This window comes from Rhinoderma darwinii, chromosome 13 (genome assembly GCF_050947455.1).
Source record: "Rhinoderma darwinii isolate aRhiDar2 chromosome 13, aRhiDar2.hap1, whole genome shotgun sequence".
Taxonomy (NCBI): domain Eukaryota; kingdom Metazoa; phylum Chordata; class Amphibia; order Anura; family Rhinodermatidae; genus Rhinoderma; species Rhinoderma darwinii.
Genome location: NC_134699.1, coordinates 65,454,777 through 65,474,146, shown reverse-complemented (window position 1 = coordinate 65,474,146; position 19,370 = coordinate 65,454,777). Strand labels below are relative to the sequence as shown.

The window sequence follows — 19,370 nt, the reverse complement described above, 5'->3', positions numbered from 1 at the left end:
ACGCCCTCCACCACAGTAATTACTGGACCCAATAGGGGAAGTCGGGCCGTTCCTGGCCCATGTCTGGTATTTGTTGGGCAAGTCATTTGGGCTATTGTTTTTTTTTTTTCTTGAACCAGTACAAACGTTTGTAATCGGAACTAAGTCGGTCACGATACCGGAAGTTGTACTTGGATACCGATACTTCGTGTAGTATTGTGATACTCCATACCAAAACGATACTTTTGCAGCAATAATAATATAAAAAATAATCAGTTCTTCCATTTTCTGATGTGAGGTATGTGGTGTGATTTTTGAACCTACATGTGCCGCACATTAATAGTAACTCTATACGCTGATAGTAATGTACCGGTATATATCTATACGCTGATAGTACACAGGCAGTTGTTAAGGCAGACCTCAGTATATCCTGACAACCGGAAATATGGTCACGCAGCCCTGGAGTCCTTCAATGGACCCTGGGCTTTCTGCCTATATATGGTATGTCCCTCGATAGTGTCACAGGGATTCCCTGTGATGCGATCCAAGGGGCACCCTTCCCTTCTCATTTTCCCCTTGAATAATGCTGTTCCGCTTTGATCACAGCATTCAGGGGAATAGAGGTGGAAATTGGGTTTCTCTGATCTCTGCTGTTAAAACGGGGCTGCGGCTGTGTGTTATACAGCCATTGCCCTGCTCCTGACAATAAGTGTGCATGGTCAGCATGAGGTGATGCGGCCGACGCTGCACTAACGAGCACAGGCACCGAAGACAGAACATGGGGTGTGTTTTGCACATCCTATATTGACCGCGCGCACACTTGTCAGGAGCGGGGCAATGGCTGGATTACACAGCTGCAGCCCCGCTCTCATACATTCATGTGTTGCTAGACTAGGCTGTGCGGCCGCCATGTTCGGTCTTCAGTGCCGCCGCTCATTAGTGCAGTGCCAGCCGCATCACACCATGCTGACCGCGCGCACACTTGTCAGGAGCGGGGCAATGGCTGTATTACACGGCTTAGTATCGAAATACACAAAATAACGGTATTGAACGGTCTCTAAATAGTATCAAGTTTCGAAGCATCGTGCATCTCTAATAGGAACTTCCTTTAAAGTAATTTATCCCTGGTATCGCCGCATGGCTGATAATCCGGGGTCTCCCTTGGAAGTTTCAGTTTAGTGTCAACAGATGTTTGTTAAATTCCCGGAGAACCCCTTTAAAACCTGTTCAGGACCAGACTATTTTGAGCCGTCCCAAGTTAAACGGCTATAAAGTTTTCATTTGTAAGGCCTCATACACACGGAGTGCCCGTCATCACAGCCCACGATTGCGAGCACGGCCGGCCACCGGTGGCCGCGGGACACATTTTAGTGCCGTAAAAATCAAAGTAGGACATGATCTGTAATTCCCGGCACAGCACGGTGTCCGCGGCCAGTATAACCGAGTGGGTCCGTAATTGCGGACCGTACTGTGGTCCGCAATTACGGAGTTTTTTTTTACGGTCATGTGCATGGGGCTTGTAATGTGTTTCTGTAAACAATGCAGCTTTATTTTCCTATCACTTTTATACACGACTTTTTGCATTTTCAGAATTCTTAGGCTTATAATTTTTTTAAAAACTTTAAAAATGTTTTTATTTTTTTTTCGCTCATTTATTCTGGTAATATAGCCTAAAATACACTTTTCATTCACAATCTTCATTGTCCACCGTAAATTTTGATAAGTTCCATGTCTATTTAAGTATAATAGGGTATAATTTTGTGTCTTTTTTTTTTTTTTTTTTTTTTTTTTATGGTCTGTCCCTCAAAGGTTATAAAATACCATTGGGGGACTATTTTCATCTTTTTCACAGCATTTACAGGGGAAATTATTCCTGTTAGGGCTTATGCACACAACCGGATTGGTTTTGCGGTTCGCAAAACCACGGGTCCGTCAGACCACAAAAAAAACTTTTTGTGCATTTGTGTGTGATCTGGACTCACGGAACCACAACAATTCACCAGTTTTGGTAAATCTGGACCGTAAAATGACTTGAGTTTTTGCGGACCCCGCACTGATCCGTGTAAATCACGGTTGTGTGCATGGGGCCGTAGAAAAGAATGGGTCTGCAAAAAATGCAGATAAATTGCGCCCACAAAAATACGGTAAAGTGCATGAGGCCTTGGTGTTAGGCTGGGTCTCCCACTACAGGCATCCGGCGATCTTGTGATACAAAACGCTCATTGAGCGCACTGTGCATTAAACCAGAGACTACAGAAATGCGCTATAAGGGCAGATTCAGACGAACGTTGCGTTTTTGCGCGCGCAAAAACCACTTGACAGCTGCGTGTGTCATCCGTGTATGATGCGCGGCTGCGTGATTTTCGCACAGCCGCCATCATAGAGATGAGGCTAGTCGACGCCCGTCACTGTCCAAGGTGCTGAAAGAGCTAACTGATCGGCAGTAACTCTTTCAGCACCCTCGACAGTGAATGCCGAACACAATATTGAGAAACCTGTTAAAAAAAAAGAAAAAGTTCGTACTTACCGAGAACTTCCCGGCCGTTGCCTTGGTGACGCGTCCTTGGTGACGCGCCTCTCTTGACATCGGGCCCCACCTCCCTGGATGACGCGACAGTCCATGTGACCGCTGCAGCCTGTGCTTGGCCTGTGATTGGCTGGAGCTGTCACTTGGACTGAATTGTTATCCCGGGAGGTCAGACTGGAGGAAGAAGCCGGGAGTTATCGGTAAGTCAGAACTTCGTTTTTTTTTTTTTTACAGGTTCATGTTTATTGGGATCGGTAGTCACTGTCCATGGTGCTGAAACAGTTTAACTCTTTCAGCACCCTGGACAGTGACTATCTCCTGACGTCGCGTACCGGAAATTTTTTTGCCGGGTTCGGCCAAAACGAGTTCGGCCGAACCCGGTGAAGTTCGGTTCGATTGTCCGGGTTCGCTCATCTCAAAGACACTCCATTTGGATGTTTGGAAACAGAAAAGCATGTGGTGCTTTTATGGTTACATTCATCCTTTTGACAGCTGGTGCGCTGTTTCAGTCGGTTCGCACGGAAGTGCTTCCGTGCGACCTGCGTGGTTTTCACGCACCCATTGACTTCAATGGGTGCGTGATGCGCGAAATACGCGGAGATATTGAACATGTTGCGCTTTTTGCGCAGCTGTCAAACGCTGCGCAAAAAGCACGGACTGTCTGTACTGGCCCATAGACTTGTATTGGTCTGTGCGTGGCGCGTGAAAACCACGCGGCCCGCACGGACCGAATACACGTTCGTGTGAATCCCCCATAAGAACCAGGACCGCTCGCCGTAAATATACAATGGGCGGTCCTGAACCGGTTAAGCAGTGATTAACATATTGCGTACACCTACTGGCGTATATGAGGTTTAGTTTTTGTTCCTGATTCTCACCCAACCATCCCACACCCAGAAGGCCGCATAAAGGGGCTGGGTAAAGGTGGCATTAAATGTGTGTAGAGGCTTAAATTGGTCACACAGCTCATAAAAGGACAGCCGGCCAGCATCGTATTGAAGAAATATTCTCCGCCTAGCAGAGGTCACCGGCTGTAAGTGCGTTATAATGGTGTTGTGCCTCACCGAATATTGTCCATTATAGCTGCAGAAGCTCCGCGACTTCTCGTTATTTCCAATACATGGCTGGTTATCCTTTCTGTCTATACTAGGATAACCTACTCCTGCCATCCAGAACCCTGACTCACTGGTCTGTATGTCCCAAAAATGAATTCCGGAAGGAAAAACATTGCAGCTTGTAACCTGAAAGCATTGGAATCTCTCTGGTGTTTCGGGCCGGTTCTGGTTGACTGTGGACCTGGACACAAGTTTAAGGTCATCTGATATCTCTAAGTCGTTGCTGGTCGTATTCAAGTCCAGAGATATATCTGAGGGCACACAGATCGTTTTCTTCAAGCCATTAAAAATTTTCGGTAACCCAATGCGTAGAATCTCTGAGATCAGAGCCTCGAACGAGTCACCGATATGATGGACATTATTATGTAGCGTTGGATCCTCTGCGTCCTGAAATGTCGCACTGTTCGCTTTCCATTCTTTAAAGAAGTTGAGTGGATCGGTGATCTCGTACAGCAGCTTTGTGTCGTCCTCCTTACTGGACAGCGTCTCCTTCCTGGTCTCCAGCTCCTGGATCTTCAGAGATGGTCAGTAAGATATTGGTTTTGTACCTGCAGAACTCGGTCGAAATCTTGTTTTCCAAGACCTTCAACTGTTTTATCATGTCTTTAAAGAGCGCACGCATCTGCTTTTCCATCTACCGACTTCTTTCGAACTTCTTTTTTGCTTCGGTGAAGCGCCTGTAGACTATTTTCAGTGCCCGCTTTTCTCGAGGTCAGTTTGTCCTGAAGGCTTCTCAGCTCCTCAATCTTCTTTTTGTAGGCAATATTTATTAGCTCTGTATTTTGGCCGACATGTTCTTCATCCAACCTGCATAAGACACATATGCAGACTGTCTTCTGAGCAATAATACTTGAGGATTTTCTTGTGGACCGGGCACTCTCTGTCCAAGAAAGTCCTAGGTTCAGCAAAGAAATGTTCCTCAGACTTACTGTGGACCTTGAGATGATCCTCAGAGTACGGAGAAGCTACGCACAGAGAAGCTTCACAATGTATACAGAATTTAACGGCAGGTACAGGGAATTTAATGCAGTAAGAGCAGAAGATCCCATTCTCCTCCTGTTCTGTCAGGCTGGACTGGAAGCACTCGGCTATGTTGCATAGTGTGATTCTTCTCAATGCCGGCTGCTCCTCAAGCTTCTCTCTGCACTTGGGGCAAGTATGGATGTTGGCTTTCTGGGTACTCGGAATACTTCTAAACATTGAAGGCAGAAGTTGAGACCCTTTCATTGTTACGGGGTCTTTATAAGTGGTCAAGCAGATGGAGCAGTTGAGTTTTTCTCTCCTATTTCTGAACGCCATGGCCCTCCCGGGGATCTAGCAGTGAAATGTGAAAATGAAACTTCTAAAGTTGCGTAATTGACCTGTTAACTTAGAACATGTCCCACAGTCTTGGTACAAACCAGTGTTTTTTTGTTTTGTTTTTTTTTAAATCACATGACTAAGGGGAATCCCAATATTCCTCTTTTTGTAACCAAGTCCAGCCCAGTGCCTACATAAGGCAGTATACTCTGAGGGTATGTGCACACGTAGTGTTTTCAGGCGTGTTTCAGGGAGTTAACGCCTGAAAAAATGGAAGCAGAATGCCTACAAACATCTGCCAATTGATTTCAATGGGAAATACGGCATCCTGTTCCGATGGTACGTTTTTTTTTTACGACTCATTGTAAAAAAAACGCCCGCGATTAAGTGCATTGTCACTCCTTGAGCTGTTTTTGGAGCCATTTTTCATTTTCTCTATTGAAAAAACGCTCCAAAAATGGCCGTAAAAAACCGTCTGAAAATCAGGAGCTGTCTTTCCCTTGAAAACCGCTCCGTATTTTCAGATTTTGTTTAAGCATGTGAACATACCCTTACTCTCGAGAGTATACTCCAGTTCAAAGCTATTTTTGAGCTTCATGCCCACAAAAAATGTCCTGTCCCCTTCCCTCCATCTTGGAGTTCTGGAAATAATAAGTAACGTTCTGGAGTAGCATGTTGCGTGTTGTGACCTTTTTTTTTTGGTCAGGTCACATACTGTCTCTATAGTGATGCCAAACTTGGAAGTCCTGTCACCAAGGCATAGGTACAAGAGGGGTCCACCCACCATCCGGTTTGATTGAGGTACTAAATGAGCTACATAATCCCAGCAGTTGTAGTGGGAATACGGCTGTGCATTATGTCAAGGTGACTGGACTACCAAACACCCTTGATGTATATCAAGGTGGGGGTTAAAAATTCCAATTTAATAAAGAATTTTTTTTTCCCCAAGGACCTTCCCTTTTATGTTAATTCAAGCTGGTTCCTTTCCTGTCCTTAAGGAGGACACCTTCCAAACTTGAGTCCCTAGGGTTTCATACCCTTTCCATATGCTTACCCCCGTACAGCGGCGTATTATAGAGGTAGCAATCCTTCTAGAGTAGAATATTCCTCAAATATGGAAAATGCGTATGTATGAAACTGAAATCTGGTTTAGTCCCTTTCCCAGGAACTCTTATGGTTGTCCTACGTTAGGTGGCTCCCGGCGTTGGTTGTGTATTTCCGTATGCCAGATTTGTTGCCTAACCAAGAGCAATGTGCTGTATGGTGGGTAGATTTAATAATGTGGTTTTCATGCAGGTACTCTCTAAGGCGTATTCAACCAAAGCGGAATCGGTCATCTCACCTAAAAGGGTCCACATTGGGAATATTTTCAAAGATTACCATGGTGTGGGTCCCATAAAACCATTCTGGCCTTATAATCAAGCAAAGTATTAATATTTACACCTAAAAAAAATCCCATTTGACAGGTGGTAAAGTGTATGCATAAATTGTAAAAAATGACCTTCCCAAAAAACAAATTCATTTCAAAAGGAAAATTATTTGTAACAACTTCTTCTGATTGCAAAGCTGAGGAACGATTTAGCAGAAGCAGGAGTCCATTTCCGACATCCAACAAAGCCGCGTCTCTTCATAAATATATATTTTTTTTTTTTGCAAATCATTATTTTTGCCTTTTTGTAAACAGCTGTAAAATTGTCAATCTCATTGAAGCCTCTTGAAAAAGCAATTGAGTGGACCAAGGCGGTGAATCATTCTGAAAGCTGAACCGCGACAGGCGTTGCTCATCTCATGTATACGGAAAGTGATGAGCTATTACGGAGTTCACTATTTTCTGAAATAAAAAAGTTGCGGCTGTCAATTTCTCTTCAGGGACACACGACACATAAAATGATTGTTTTATGGTTCAACTTGTAGCGTCTAAATCCCAGCTCTCCACCCTTTCACTTGCAGCTGTTGCAGAGCTACTACTCCCAACCTGGGAGTTGTAGTCTCGAGCCACCAGTGGAAGACCTCCGATCTAACTGTTGATGAGAACCTTGCTTAACCCCTTCCTACCTGTCTCACATAAATTAATGGCACGGTTCCTGAGTTGCGTTCTGTATTCCATATTGCTAAAAACTCCCTCTCCTTTTTGTAGAGTGAGGTTGAGGGCATGCAGGGATGACAATCTGTGTCTCCTCTGCATGTTCCTGTATAAAGATTACTGGTAACAATGACCTGATGGGTTATCGTTATCCCTTTTATCTGTGATCTGTATGTGCAGACATACAGGGAATACAAAGATTATGTATTCCCTGCTACTCTTTGCCCTATGTGAAATAAAATGAGGAAAAAGATGGGTGTCAGGGGTAAATTGTGCGTGAAGGCCCATTTAGGCTATGTTCACACGGAGTATTTTGATGAGGTTTTTTTTACGCGGAAACCGCGTCTCAAAACTCGTCAAACGGCCCGAAAATGCCTCATTGATTTCAATAGGAGGCGTCGGCGGCTTTTTCCCGCGAGCAGTAAAACTGCCTCGCGGGAAAAAAGCGACATGCCCTATCTTCGGGCGTTTCCGCCTCTGACCTCCCATTGACTTCAATGGGAGGCAGAGAAAGCGTATTTCGCGGTATTTTATGCCCGCGGCGCTCAATGGCGAAAAACTCCGCGAAAATCTGCCTCAAACTTCCAAACTGAATTTTGAGGCCGATATTCCTCCTGCAAAATACTCCGTGTGAACATAGCCTTAGATGGGCCGATAATCGGTTAAACAAGCGTTAGACAGAACACTCGTTCCCATTTCTTCTCCCATGTAAACAAGGGGATGTGATGCAAATATAATATGAAAAGTGTACGGGGACCGAACAACCATATTAACAAATGTTCGTCCCCATACAATTTGCATTTTAAACAAGCGGCGATTGACTTTTTATATTGGTGATCGGCGCTCATTATAAGCAGAAATCTGAATTTGTAAAGAAGCCTTTACTCCAAACATACCAGAATTACCCATAAGGCCTTCTCGTGAGCGTTGCTTACGTCCGTGTGATGGCCGTTAAAACCACGGCTGTTACATGGAACTATGTAATTCAATGGGGCTGTTCACACGGCCGTTATAACGGTCCGTGTGAAGGGTCCATTAAACAATAGGACGTGTTCTGTTGCGCTTCAGACATCCCACCATAGACTCTAGTCTATGGTGGGATGTGTGATAACACGTCCCACAGGGGGACAGCACGGATGCACCTCGGACGTGAAAAACGTTTTTCACGCCAGAGATTTGCAACGCTCGTCTGAATCTAGCCTAGTATCCGCTCCACCCTGACCCTATCTTCTCTTGCCGCTTCACCACATTTTTTTAAATTTTGTTTTTTTTTTCCCCTGGATGATTTTACCCCATGTTCAGAGGCCGCGTATAAGAGGGAGATACTTCTTATATGAAGTCTTTGTTCTTGACGCTGTGGTGATGTCATACGTTCGAAAATGTACAGAGATTTGGCATATACCAGATGAAAATAATTTCCTATTTCGGCCCCTTTTTCTCTATTCAAACCCCACAACATTAAAAAGACATCGGCCCCAGTTTGGAACAATAAAAAAAAGTGCTTAAAATCAAATGCACACTGCTCCAAAAAAGGGAAAATAAAGGCCGAAAACTGCCCTGGTGGTGAAAGTTACGGCTCATAAAAGCGACAGTGTGCGCCGGCCGAGTCCCATCAGTGATCCGAGGAAAGATAGAACATGTTTTATCTTTCCTCTGATCATTTTTCACTAACCCGATTCACCCGCTAAGGCCTCATGCACATTTCCATCACCGTTTTTCACGGATCCGTGTCCGCGATTCGATCAGTGTGGTTCCCGTGTGTACTCCATGTACACTTCCATGTTTCCATCTTTCAGCACCCTGGACAGTGACTACCGCTGAACAGTGAGTACCATGCGCATTTTTCATCATATAGATTTCCCAATGTTTCCTACAAAACCCCCAACTCTGGGGGAAAAAAATAAGTTCATATTTACCCAGAACTCCCTGCTTCTTCCTCCAGTCCGGTCTCCTGGGATGAAGTTTCATCCCATGTGACCGCTGCAGCCAATCACAGGCTGCAGCGGTCACATGGACTGCCGCGTCATCCAGGGAGGTCGGACTGGATTTCAAGAGGGACGCATCAACAAGACAAAGGCCGGGGTACGTATGAACAGCTTTTTCTTTGTATCGATACAGATGCTCTGCCCGAAAGGGCTGCCCCTTCCCTCTATCCAGCACTGATAGAGAGAAGAGGCTGCCGATGAGAGCTGGATAGAGAAGAGGCTGCTCTCCTGTACTTCTGTGTGCCCGGCTGTTGCTAGGCAATGGCTCCGTCACACACGGACGGCACAGGGATTCCTTTACGTGTGCCTTCAGTTTTTTTTTTTAACGGAGCCATTGACTTGTATGGGCCCCACGGTCATGGAATCTCGGACAAAAGTAGGACATGCCCTACTTTTTTCGGAACGGGACTGTCTCAAACAAGTGTGCATGGCCCCATTGAAATGAATGGGTCAGGGTGCTAGCCGTCAAAAAAACAGCTAGCACCCTGAAGGAAATAAGGGAAGTGGGCATGAGGCCTAAAGTGAATGGGTCCGTGAAGACTATCGGGTGCCACTCTGATGCAGTCAAATGCCCCGGGTGGCACAATGGTCGTGTGCACGAGGCGTTAAACTTTTGAATGGGAAATTAAGAAACGGGAGATGCTAAAATGTAGTGTCCTAGTTTTCTACTGTTGGATGTAGGCAGACGACGGCCACGCTGCTTCTAGATGTTATGTTTGCACTTGTCTCGTCAGATGTTCTAGAGAAATCCAAGGTTTTTCACAACCACTCAGGGAAAGGCCATTCGTGTGTCGCAAGCCGGACTTCATCGCCTAACTACGAGAATGTTTTTGTTCATGATGGCAAGCAAAGGTCTTGAAAAAGTCAGAAATTTAAGACCAAGTTAACCAAGGAATAAACTTTGTTTACATAAAACCGGAAGGCATCGGACCACGGGGTAGAGGGACAGCCCCGTCCTGCAAACCAAAGAGCTTATAAAAAAATATGGACAATTCCTTTAAATCCTTATTGTATTGCATTCAATAGGACAACACGGGGCGGGGCTATGATAAAATCAGTCACGAGTACTGAAGTAAACACTTTTATTTTTACATTGTTTCTGTCGTGAATATTCACACGTTCTATGCAGAGCAGAAGTGTCTAAAAGGTCATTTATATCCACAAGAGTTCACAAAAGTAACCAAACAACATAACTCTTCCGTATCTTTAATGTGCACAAAATTATATACAATAGATATTTCCCCCTCTGTCCATTTTAGTGCATGAGATATTTTATAAGAAATAGAAAGTAAATATGAAGTCAAATTCCTTTAATCTGGCAACCGATAATCTGCAATTTTAAGGCCCTGTTCACACTGAGGTTTTTTTGGTGCTGATTTTGACACGGAAATCGCATCAGAATCGGCGCCAAAAAACGCCTGAAACTGCATCCCATTGATTTCAATAGGAAAATACTGTTTTTTTGTTTTTGTTTTCCCGACCCACGGTTTTAGCTTCTCGTGGGGGGCGACCTGCTTTTCCATCCCACAGTTCTGTCTCTGATCTCCCATTCAAATCAATGGGAAGGCAGTGTTTTTCATGGCGTATTTATTTATTTTTTCCACAGAGCTCAATGGCCGCAGCTGCAAAAACCGCTGCAAGAAAGTGCAGGCAGGTGAAAATCTGGCTCAAAATTCCTGAAACCCTTTTGAGGCCGATTTTTCTGCCTGCAAAAAAACTGAACAGGGCCTGAGTGTTATTTTAGGATTAGAAAAACATGTTTTCTTTCTTCCAAAAACAGCGCCACACCTGTCCACAGGTTGTGTGTAGTATTGCAGCTCAGCTCCTCTCACTCTAATGGAGCTTAGCTGCACTACCAGACATGACCGACAGACAGGTGTGGCGCTGTTTCCTTAAAGCAAACATGTTCCTCTAATCCTGGACAAACCATTTAACAAAAACTTAGTAAGGCTAAATTAGAAGCATGTTAATATAGAGCCATCTGATAATGCAGAATATTTGATGATCCGCCACATATCAGATCAGGTTCCCGCTATAATGTGTCAGTTTTCCATAATTTTATTTTTTTTATTTTCCCCTTGCAGCCGCTCTATATTTGATCAAATCATATTTAAATATGTTATATATATAAAATACACAGACCTTGATCAAAAGATCACAATTCATATTAAAATACAAATTATAATCTAGTGTCATTTAACTGCCTGTGTGACATTGGTGCGGTCGATGACCTGTATAAAGACCATTAAAAAAAAATCACTTTAGAGAGATAATACAGTGAAACCTCATGGTCTTCTGGAGGGGTGGTCTAGATAAGGAGGTGGTCTTCTGGAGGGGTGGTCTAGAGATCTGGTCTAGATAAGGAGGTGGTCTTCTGGAGGGGTGGTCTAGAGATCTGGTCTAGATAAGGAGGTGGTCTTCTGGAGGGGTGGTCTAGAGATCTGGTCTAGATAAGGAGGTGGTCTTCTGGAGGGGTGGTCTAGAGATCTGGTCTAGATAAGGAGGTGGTCTTCTGGAGGGGTGGTCTAGAGATCTGGTCTAGATAAGGAGGTGGTCTTCTGGAGGGGTGGTCTAGAGATCTGGTCTAGATAAGGAGGTGGTCTTCTGGAGGGGTGGTCTAGAGATCTGGTCTAGATAAGGAGGTGGTCTTCTGGAGAGGTTTCACTGTATATCTCTAAGGCCCTGTTCACACACTTTTTTGCCACATAGACCGCAGCAAAAAACGGCCGAAATTGCCTCTATTTCAATGGGAGGTGGATTTTTATTATTTTTCTGCCGCGAGCGGAAAAGATGCGACATGCCCTATCTTGAGGCGTTTTCCGCTTCAAAAGCCCCATTGAAATCAATGGGGGATGGAAAACGTTTTTTTTTAAATTATTATTTTTTACACGTTTTGTGGCAAAAAAACGCTTGCAGCAATTCCCTCTGAAGAAATCGTAAAAAAAAAAAAAAAAAAAAAAAAGCCTCAAACGCGTGTGGTGCAAGACCACTTAAAAAAAAAAAAAAAAACAGGGCTGATTTTTCCAGACAGAATTCTGTGACTGCAAAAACTCAACATACCCTTATCGATTTTTTTATATTTTTTTTTTTCTCTCCCTGGCCACTAACTACGATATTAACATAGACCGGCGCTCGATCACTCTATTTACATGGAGCAATGATCGGGAGTATGGGAAAGAATGATAGTCAATAGATCGTTCATACCCATACAGTTTGCATCGTGTCTACAGCACATACCTTGTTTACACGGCGAGACGCGCTACATATGAGATCTATAGATAGAGATTGAGAGAGGGGGGGGATATGAGAGAGAGAGGGGGGATATGAGAGAGAGAGGGGGGATATGAGAGAGAGAGGGGGGATATGAGCGATTTAGATTGACCTAGATAGCTATGTATGAGATTGATGGCTACATATGAAAGCTGGGGGTTGGATTGATTGATAATAAGATAGGCAGTGGATTTATGTAGTTATAATTGTTGGTTAAAACCTGTTTCAGTCTTTCTATTAAGGTAGTAAATAAGTCTATAATACATCCTCCACTCCAACAATATAAATTGGAAGCAATTATTCAATAAAAACCATTTTATCGATGTTACTTATTAGTTGTACAGAGATTTATGTCCCTAAGTGTTGACCCTCATCCAGCCAAACCATACCCAAAATACAGCATGAAGTGGCTCGGTGAAGTTGGTAGTGAAGGTGTGAATGTGTCTTATGACCTCTGATACCTCATAAAATGACACCTGCCCGGCCTCGTAGTCCAGATAGATCCCGATCTTATTACAGGTTAACTGGTTGGGGAAGAGCCTGTCTCTTCGGTCATGCACCACTTTATATATTTTGTCTATGCAGCCCAATCCCCAGGATTTGTTATTGTTACCAATGAATGAGCGTTCTCCTTTCCGGTCCATACTGGGGTAACACACTCCTACTGTCCACTTTCCTGAAGGGCTGGTGTCAATTTCCCAATAATGTTGCCCCGATGAAAATCTCTGGGTGCTCATAACCTGGTAATTCTTAAATCGCTTGAGCGACTTCTGTCGACTTTGGTTGATTTTCGACCACGATATATATTTTCTGTCACCTGATATATATACGTTATTAGCTGCTGTGGTTACATCCAGTGTGACCTCTGACTCCCCATGCCATCTTTTTATATTCGTCATGATGTCCTCTAAAGATCTTTGTAGATTCGCTAAGATAAGGCCTTCATCCAGATCTTCTGGATCACAGAGCGAGCTTTGCTTTCTTTTAGGAGACCAAAAGTTAGCTTGATTTTCATCTGTTTTCCTTAAGATGGTCAAAGGGTCCGATAAGTCACACAGTTACTCAATAAAACGTATGTTTCTAGAAAGTTCATCCCTCTGCTGTTCCAACTTTTCAATGAGAAGGGATATCTGTTCTGAAACCTCGTCTTCCTCCTTGACAATCTCATTGAGGACCCTCAACTCTAGGTTGTCCAGTTGGTTCCTGACATTCCCAAACAATCTGCTGATTCTGTCTGATTGCTGGCTTTTTGTTTCACCGCTTTTCTCTGATTTTGGAGGTTCTTGACTTCCATATCCGTCTCCATTTGCTGCATAATGCTTTTTTCCAGGACATTTTTTAAGTCCTTCTTTTTCTTCTCGGAAGCTTCAGACAATGGCTCAACTTGGTGTTTCGTGTGTATCCCAGCAAGGTGGCATGAGCTGCAGATACATGTGGCATCTTCAAAGCAGTAGTATTTCAGAGCTCGCTTGTGGATGGAGCATTGTAGATCTTCCGCTTTCCGAAAGGTTTCGTTGGGAGCTGTTAAGAGATGTTCCCTCGACTTGCTGTGCAGCTCTAGGTGTATTAGGCAAAGAGAAGCTTCACACCTCAGACATGACTTTACTGCTGGAACACATGAGGGGATACAATACATACAGAAGACCTTAGTGTCCTTTTCTTGTTGGCTATTGACCATATCCTCTTCTCTCTATTCAGGAGATTCATATTCTCCACTGCTTGATTGTATATTCCGATCGCCACTGACGTAAGTGTTTCCACATCTTGGCGACACATGGTCTACATAATTGTCCAGAATTGTGGAGTAGATATGTTCCTCTTCCATAATGGACCTATCGATAGCACGAAGTTCTCTCGACTAAACTGGTGACTCTTGTTTTATCTCCATTCTACCTGATGGGAGGGTTTACCATGTAGCAAAAATTTGCATCTTGTCAGCATTTTACTTCGATGTGCCCCAGAGCAAAATGTTCTTAAAACCAGCACTGGTACATTGTAAGTCAAAATAACCGAGGGCAAGGAAGAAAGTCAATTCTAAGAAAAGAGGTTTATTACTGTTGATATTTATCAGACCTGGATGACCCATATGGATGATATAGTAGATGACTAAAATGTGTATTATACTGAGGTACAACCAGCATTTTATTTTTATTTCTTTATTATATATACAGCATTAGGGGCAATCAAAATAAATCACTTTTGGGTGATATTTGTGGGGTGCCAGATCTGTTTGAGATCTAGGTCGAAGATGCAGGTGATCTTTTTCGGTTAAACTCTCCCTTCCCTACTTGCTCCTGCGTAGGTAGGAATATGTGACACCTACTATGGCCAATGTTATTTCAAGGCCCTGGGACGTACCCATAAGTTGTGTAAAGCCGTTTTCCTTGGTTTTTGGAAACCGGAATTAAATCACAAATCCGATCTTGGAAAAGCGGCTCTAAAAGAAATCTACTGACCGAACGTGGACTGTAAATATGGACATGTATGGGCCCTATGGAGAAACTTAATTGTTCTTGGGTCAAGGTGAACCACCTCAGCCCTAATTTTCAATGTACAGACAACTCCCCATTTTGTTTAGTTTTTCATAGTCCAAGATCTTTCACCCAAGTGCAAAAAATGACATACAAAATGTAATACGTTGCAGTCTATTGCAAGCCCACAAAATATTCCAAGCCAGAAAGCTCCTCAAGGGCCTAATGAGGTATTCTGTACCCCGGAGTTTGCCTGGCGGCCAACCAAGCATCCCACCTAGGGCTCAAGAGCTGAGTGACTACACGCTTCCTAGAACGCCAGGAGGGACATCCCATATGAGCCAGATCTTCTACCATGACCCTAGAAATGTGAGACTTTTTGTTAGTGAATTGCTGAGCGATGTCCCTGAAGGTAGGGGAGATGCTCCTAATCAGCTATTTCTTAAGAGTCCCCCCTATGAAAGCCATTTTAGAGTAGGAAAGAATTTAGGGGACCCACTATGGGTCCTATTACACGGCCCGACGTTGGCTGTGTAAACTAGTGCCGATCAACGAGACCTCTTAGACTGCAGCTCGTTTGCTCTTTTCGCAAGGATCTATGTATGGGGACGAGTGCTCGTTAATAGAATTGCTCATCCCCAAATATTTCTATCACGACGGCAGCACGTCTCCCCGTTTTACGCAAGATGTGCTGCTGACTATGATATCTAAGGCCTCATGCACACGACCGTAGCCGTGTGCACGGCCGTGATTTTCGGGTCGGCCGGCTGCGGATTGTCAGCCGCGGGCCGCCCGCAAATCGTAGGACATGCACATGGCCGCCGTCATTGTTTTCAATGAGCCCGGACCGCAGAAGATGTCTGTAATAGGACATGCTCGTTCTTTCTGCGGTGCGGGTTCCCGGGCCATGCACGGACCGCAAAAACAAGTTCGTGTGCATGGGGCCTTAGGCTGCATAAACGATACAATCAGCCGACGAACGTTCATGTTTACACAGGGCGATGATCGGGAATGAGCATAATGTGAACGCTCGTTTACTCAATAATTGGCCTGTGCAAAAGGGCCTTAAAACATTCTCATCTTAATGAGGCCTCTTGCCGTTCTCCACTTTGTAAAATCTGTTTGATGTTCATGCCAGGGCTCATTGTCATGGATCTTCATGCCACGGGGGATTATGAAACCTAAATGAGGTGGGGAACTCCCATTTAAATACCTGCAGAAAGTTCTATCTCACAACCAGTACTGGCGGAGCTTCTTCATACCTTGGCCCGGCAGTTTCTAAAACCCCTGGAGCAGGAGCTTCATGGCGTCACCTGATCATCACAGCAGGACTTTGTCACGCAACTTTATTTTTTAAAATCTATTTTAAAACAAGTTGTAGCCCGACTTTCTTTCACCCGGGGCAACAATACTGTTTGCCACCATAGCCCATTATCTAAAAAGTCTGACCAAGACAAAGTGGCCTGTTGGAACTCTCCCAGCACCTTCTCCCCACTCTTCTCTTTGCTTCCCCAGTCATCAGAGCAGGTCCCCCCCCCCTACTAACCGAGTAGTCAAAGCTGGCCCCTCATAACTTTCCCAAGTAGTCACAGCAGAACCACCCCCCCCCCCCACCGTAGTCACCGCAGCTGCTCACCCACTTACCTAGTAGCTACAGCAGCCCCCTACCACTAGTCACAACAGGCTTTCTCCCAAAAGTAATCAGAGAAACCCCCCTCTCCCTAGTGATCACAGCAGGGCCCCTCCCCCACATGATTGTAAACCAAGTCTAGTATGTTCAACATCAAGTTGGGCTATCACTTTTTCCTGGTAATACCCCTTAAGGACGTAGACTAGTTGGCACGTTCAGGATGCAGCCCCGTTTTTCAAATCTGACATGTCACTTGATGTGGTAATAATTTTGGAATGCTTTCACCTATACAGGAGATTGAGATTTTCTCATGACACCGTAGGACTTTAAGTTAGTGGTAAAATTTGGTAGATGCATTCAGTATTTAATTGTGAAAAACACCAAAATTTAGCGAAAAAAAATTAAAATTCACATTTTTTCTCAATTTAAATGTATCTGCTTGTAATACAACACAAAATAGTTGCTAATTAACATTTCCCATATGTCTACTTTATGTTGGCATAGTTTTTTGTTTTTTTTTGAACGTTACAAGGCTTAGAACTTTAGCAGCAATTTCTCACATTTTGAAGGAAATTTCAAAAGGCCATTTTTACAAGGTTCAGTTCTGAAGTGGCTGAGAGGCCCATACAATAATCCCACTAAATCACCCCATTTGAATCATTTGAGGGGTGCAGTTTTTAAAAACAGCATTTAGAAAGTTTCTTAACCCTTTAGGCGTTTCACAAGAATTAAAGCAAAGTAGGGCTGAAATTTACAAATTTCATTTTTTTTTGAAGAAATGCATTTTTTTTTTTTCTGTAACACAAGGATTTACCAGAGAAATGCAACTCAATATTTGTTGCCCAGATTCTGCAGTTTTATAAATATCCCACATGTGGCCCTAGTGTCCTAATGGACTGAAGCACCGGCCTCAGAAGCAAAGGAGCACCTAGTGGATTTTGGGGACTCCCTTTTATTAGATTATATTTTGGTTACCATGTCAGGCTTGAAGCAGTCTTTGTGATACCAAAACAAATGAAACATCCCCAAAAAGACCCCATTTTGGAAACTACACCCCTTCCAATCTAGGGATGTAGTGTGCATTTTGACCCCACAGGTGTCATAGATTTTATTAGAATTTGGACGTGAAAATTCCAAATTTTTAATTTCAATAAGATGTCGTTTTGGCTAAAAAAAATAAATTCAGACATAAAATAAAAAAAAAAAACGTCCCAACATTTGTTAAGCAACTTCTCCAGAGAATGGAAATACCCCATATGTGTTCCTAAAATGCTGTTTGGCACAGGACGGAGCTAACAAGGGAAGGAGCACCATTTGACTTTTGAGCACAGATTTTGCTGGAATATTTGTCAAGCGCCATGTTTGCTGAGGTATCAGTACAGTGGAAACCCCTAAGTTTCCATTTTGGAAACTACACCCCTCAAGGATTTTTTTTCTAGGGGTGTTAGGATTTTGACCGCAAAGTTTTCCGGAATTTGATGCAAAGAATGAAAGTACAAATTTTTCACAATTATGCAATTTCCATGCCCAATATGTTGTGCCCAGTTTGTATTATTGGAGATACTTCCACCATAAATTGTTACGCAGGTTCTCCCGAGTATGGCAATATACCACATGTGGCCATTATCTTCTGCTGGGTTTAGAAGTGAAGGAGCACCAGTTAGCTTTTGGAGCTTAGATTTTGCTGGAATGGTTTTTAGTATAAAAATTTGTATAAAATTTATACAGTATAAATACTAAATTTGGATAAAGTTGGAAATCTGGATAGTTTGGATGAAAGTCACTGATCAGCCACAAGAATACAGGACTAAAATACATGCAGCTGTGTTCAGCTGGTCTTTCCGGGTATGGCCTAGGCACACACCAGGGCTAAGAAGAAATTTTATTAGAAAGTTTGGATAAAATTTTGGGGAGAAAGTCCTGGCTTAAAAATGAGTCATGGCAACGACTGCAGGATTGATATATGTGCAGCGGTGTTCAGCTAGTCTTGCTGGGTACTGCTTGAGCACACTGCAGTGCTAGAAGGGAAAGAGTGGCATGCGGCATAATATTACTGTGGCTGTGCGAAGTAAATCGGGGTAAGTATAAAAGGCGGTTCAACAACATCAGAGGTTTAGCGACGTATGGTATATTTTAAAACACTCCATGCACAGTCCTAGTTTCTCGGGGCACGTGTTGCACTGATATCTTTTCTTATGCCGTTTTTAAAGCATACCTTGCACCGTTTTTGGCTCTTACCCTTCTTGCCAGTTTGGGGAACTTCACTGGGGAAATGTTGCCCCGGTACAATGCGCGTTGCCTCGCTTCCAGAAGTACTGGGTCCCTCCCCTTCCTGATTACCAACTCTTGAAATACCAGGAAAGTTCCCCGCTGGCCTGAAGATCTGAATAACACAAGCATTATACAATGCTGTTTGCATGATGCGCACGGCCAACTTCTTGTACCATACCCTTGATTTCCGCATGGCATTGTATGGCTGCAGCACTGGATCTGAGAGATCAACACCTCCCATGTATTTATTGTAGCCCAGAATGCAATTGGGTTTGAGGGTCTCTGTACTGGTACTTCGTACAGGGACTGGGGTGATGCCATGGCCATGTGTTGTCAATATATGGACATCCCTCTAGTCCTTATACTTGACACACAATAGATTGTCGCTGCATTGTGCCCTGCCCTCACCTCTTCTGAGTGTTTGCTCGAGCAGCGACCTAGGGAGGCTTCTCTGGTTCTTGCAAACTGTGCCGCATGCTGCAGTACTTCTGGAAGCGAGGCTCTTGAAAAGTAGTACGCTGGTATAGTAATTATCCAGGTAGGGGTGGTAACCCTTGTCCAGCAGTGGATGCACCAGATCTCACACTATCTTGCCGTTAACTCCCAGTAAGGGGGGGGGGCATTCTGGGGGATGAATACTGGTGTCCTTCCTTTCATATATTTTAAATTTGTAGGTGTACCCTGATGTACTTTCGCACAGCTTATACATCTTCACACCATACCTTGCCTTCTTATTCAGT

At 43.8% G+C, this 19,370-nt stretch overlaps 1 protein-coding gene, 1 long non-coding RNA gene and 1 pseudogene across 2 annotated transcripts in view; 2 read left to right on the top strand and 1 right to left on the bottom strand.

Moving 5' to 3' along the window:
* Positions 1-19,370, top strand: part of LOC142666333 (uncharacterized) — a 173,976-nt gene that overhangs the window by 341 nt on the left and 154,265 nt on the right. The gene's annotated exons all lie outside the window — the stretch shown is intronic.
* Positions 1-19,370, top strand: part of LOC142666330 (E3 ubiquitin/ISG15 ligase TRIM25-like) — a 70,863-nt gene that overhangs the window by 872 nt on the left and 50,621 nt on the right. The window lies entirely within an intron of this gene.
* On the bottom strand, positions 12,615-13,936 carry LOC142666209 (E3 ubiquitin-protein ligase TRIM21-like; annotated as a pseudogene).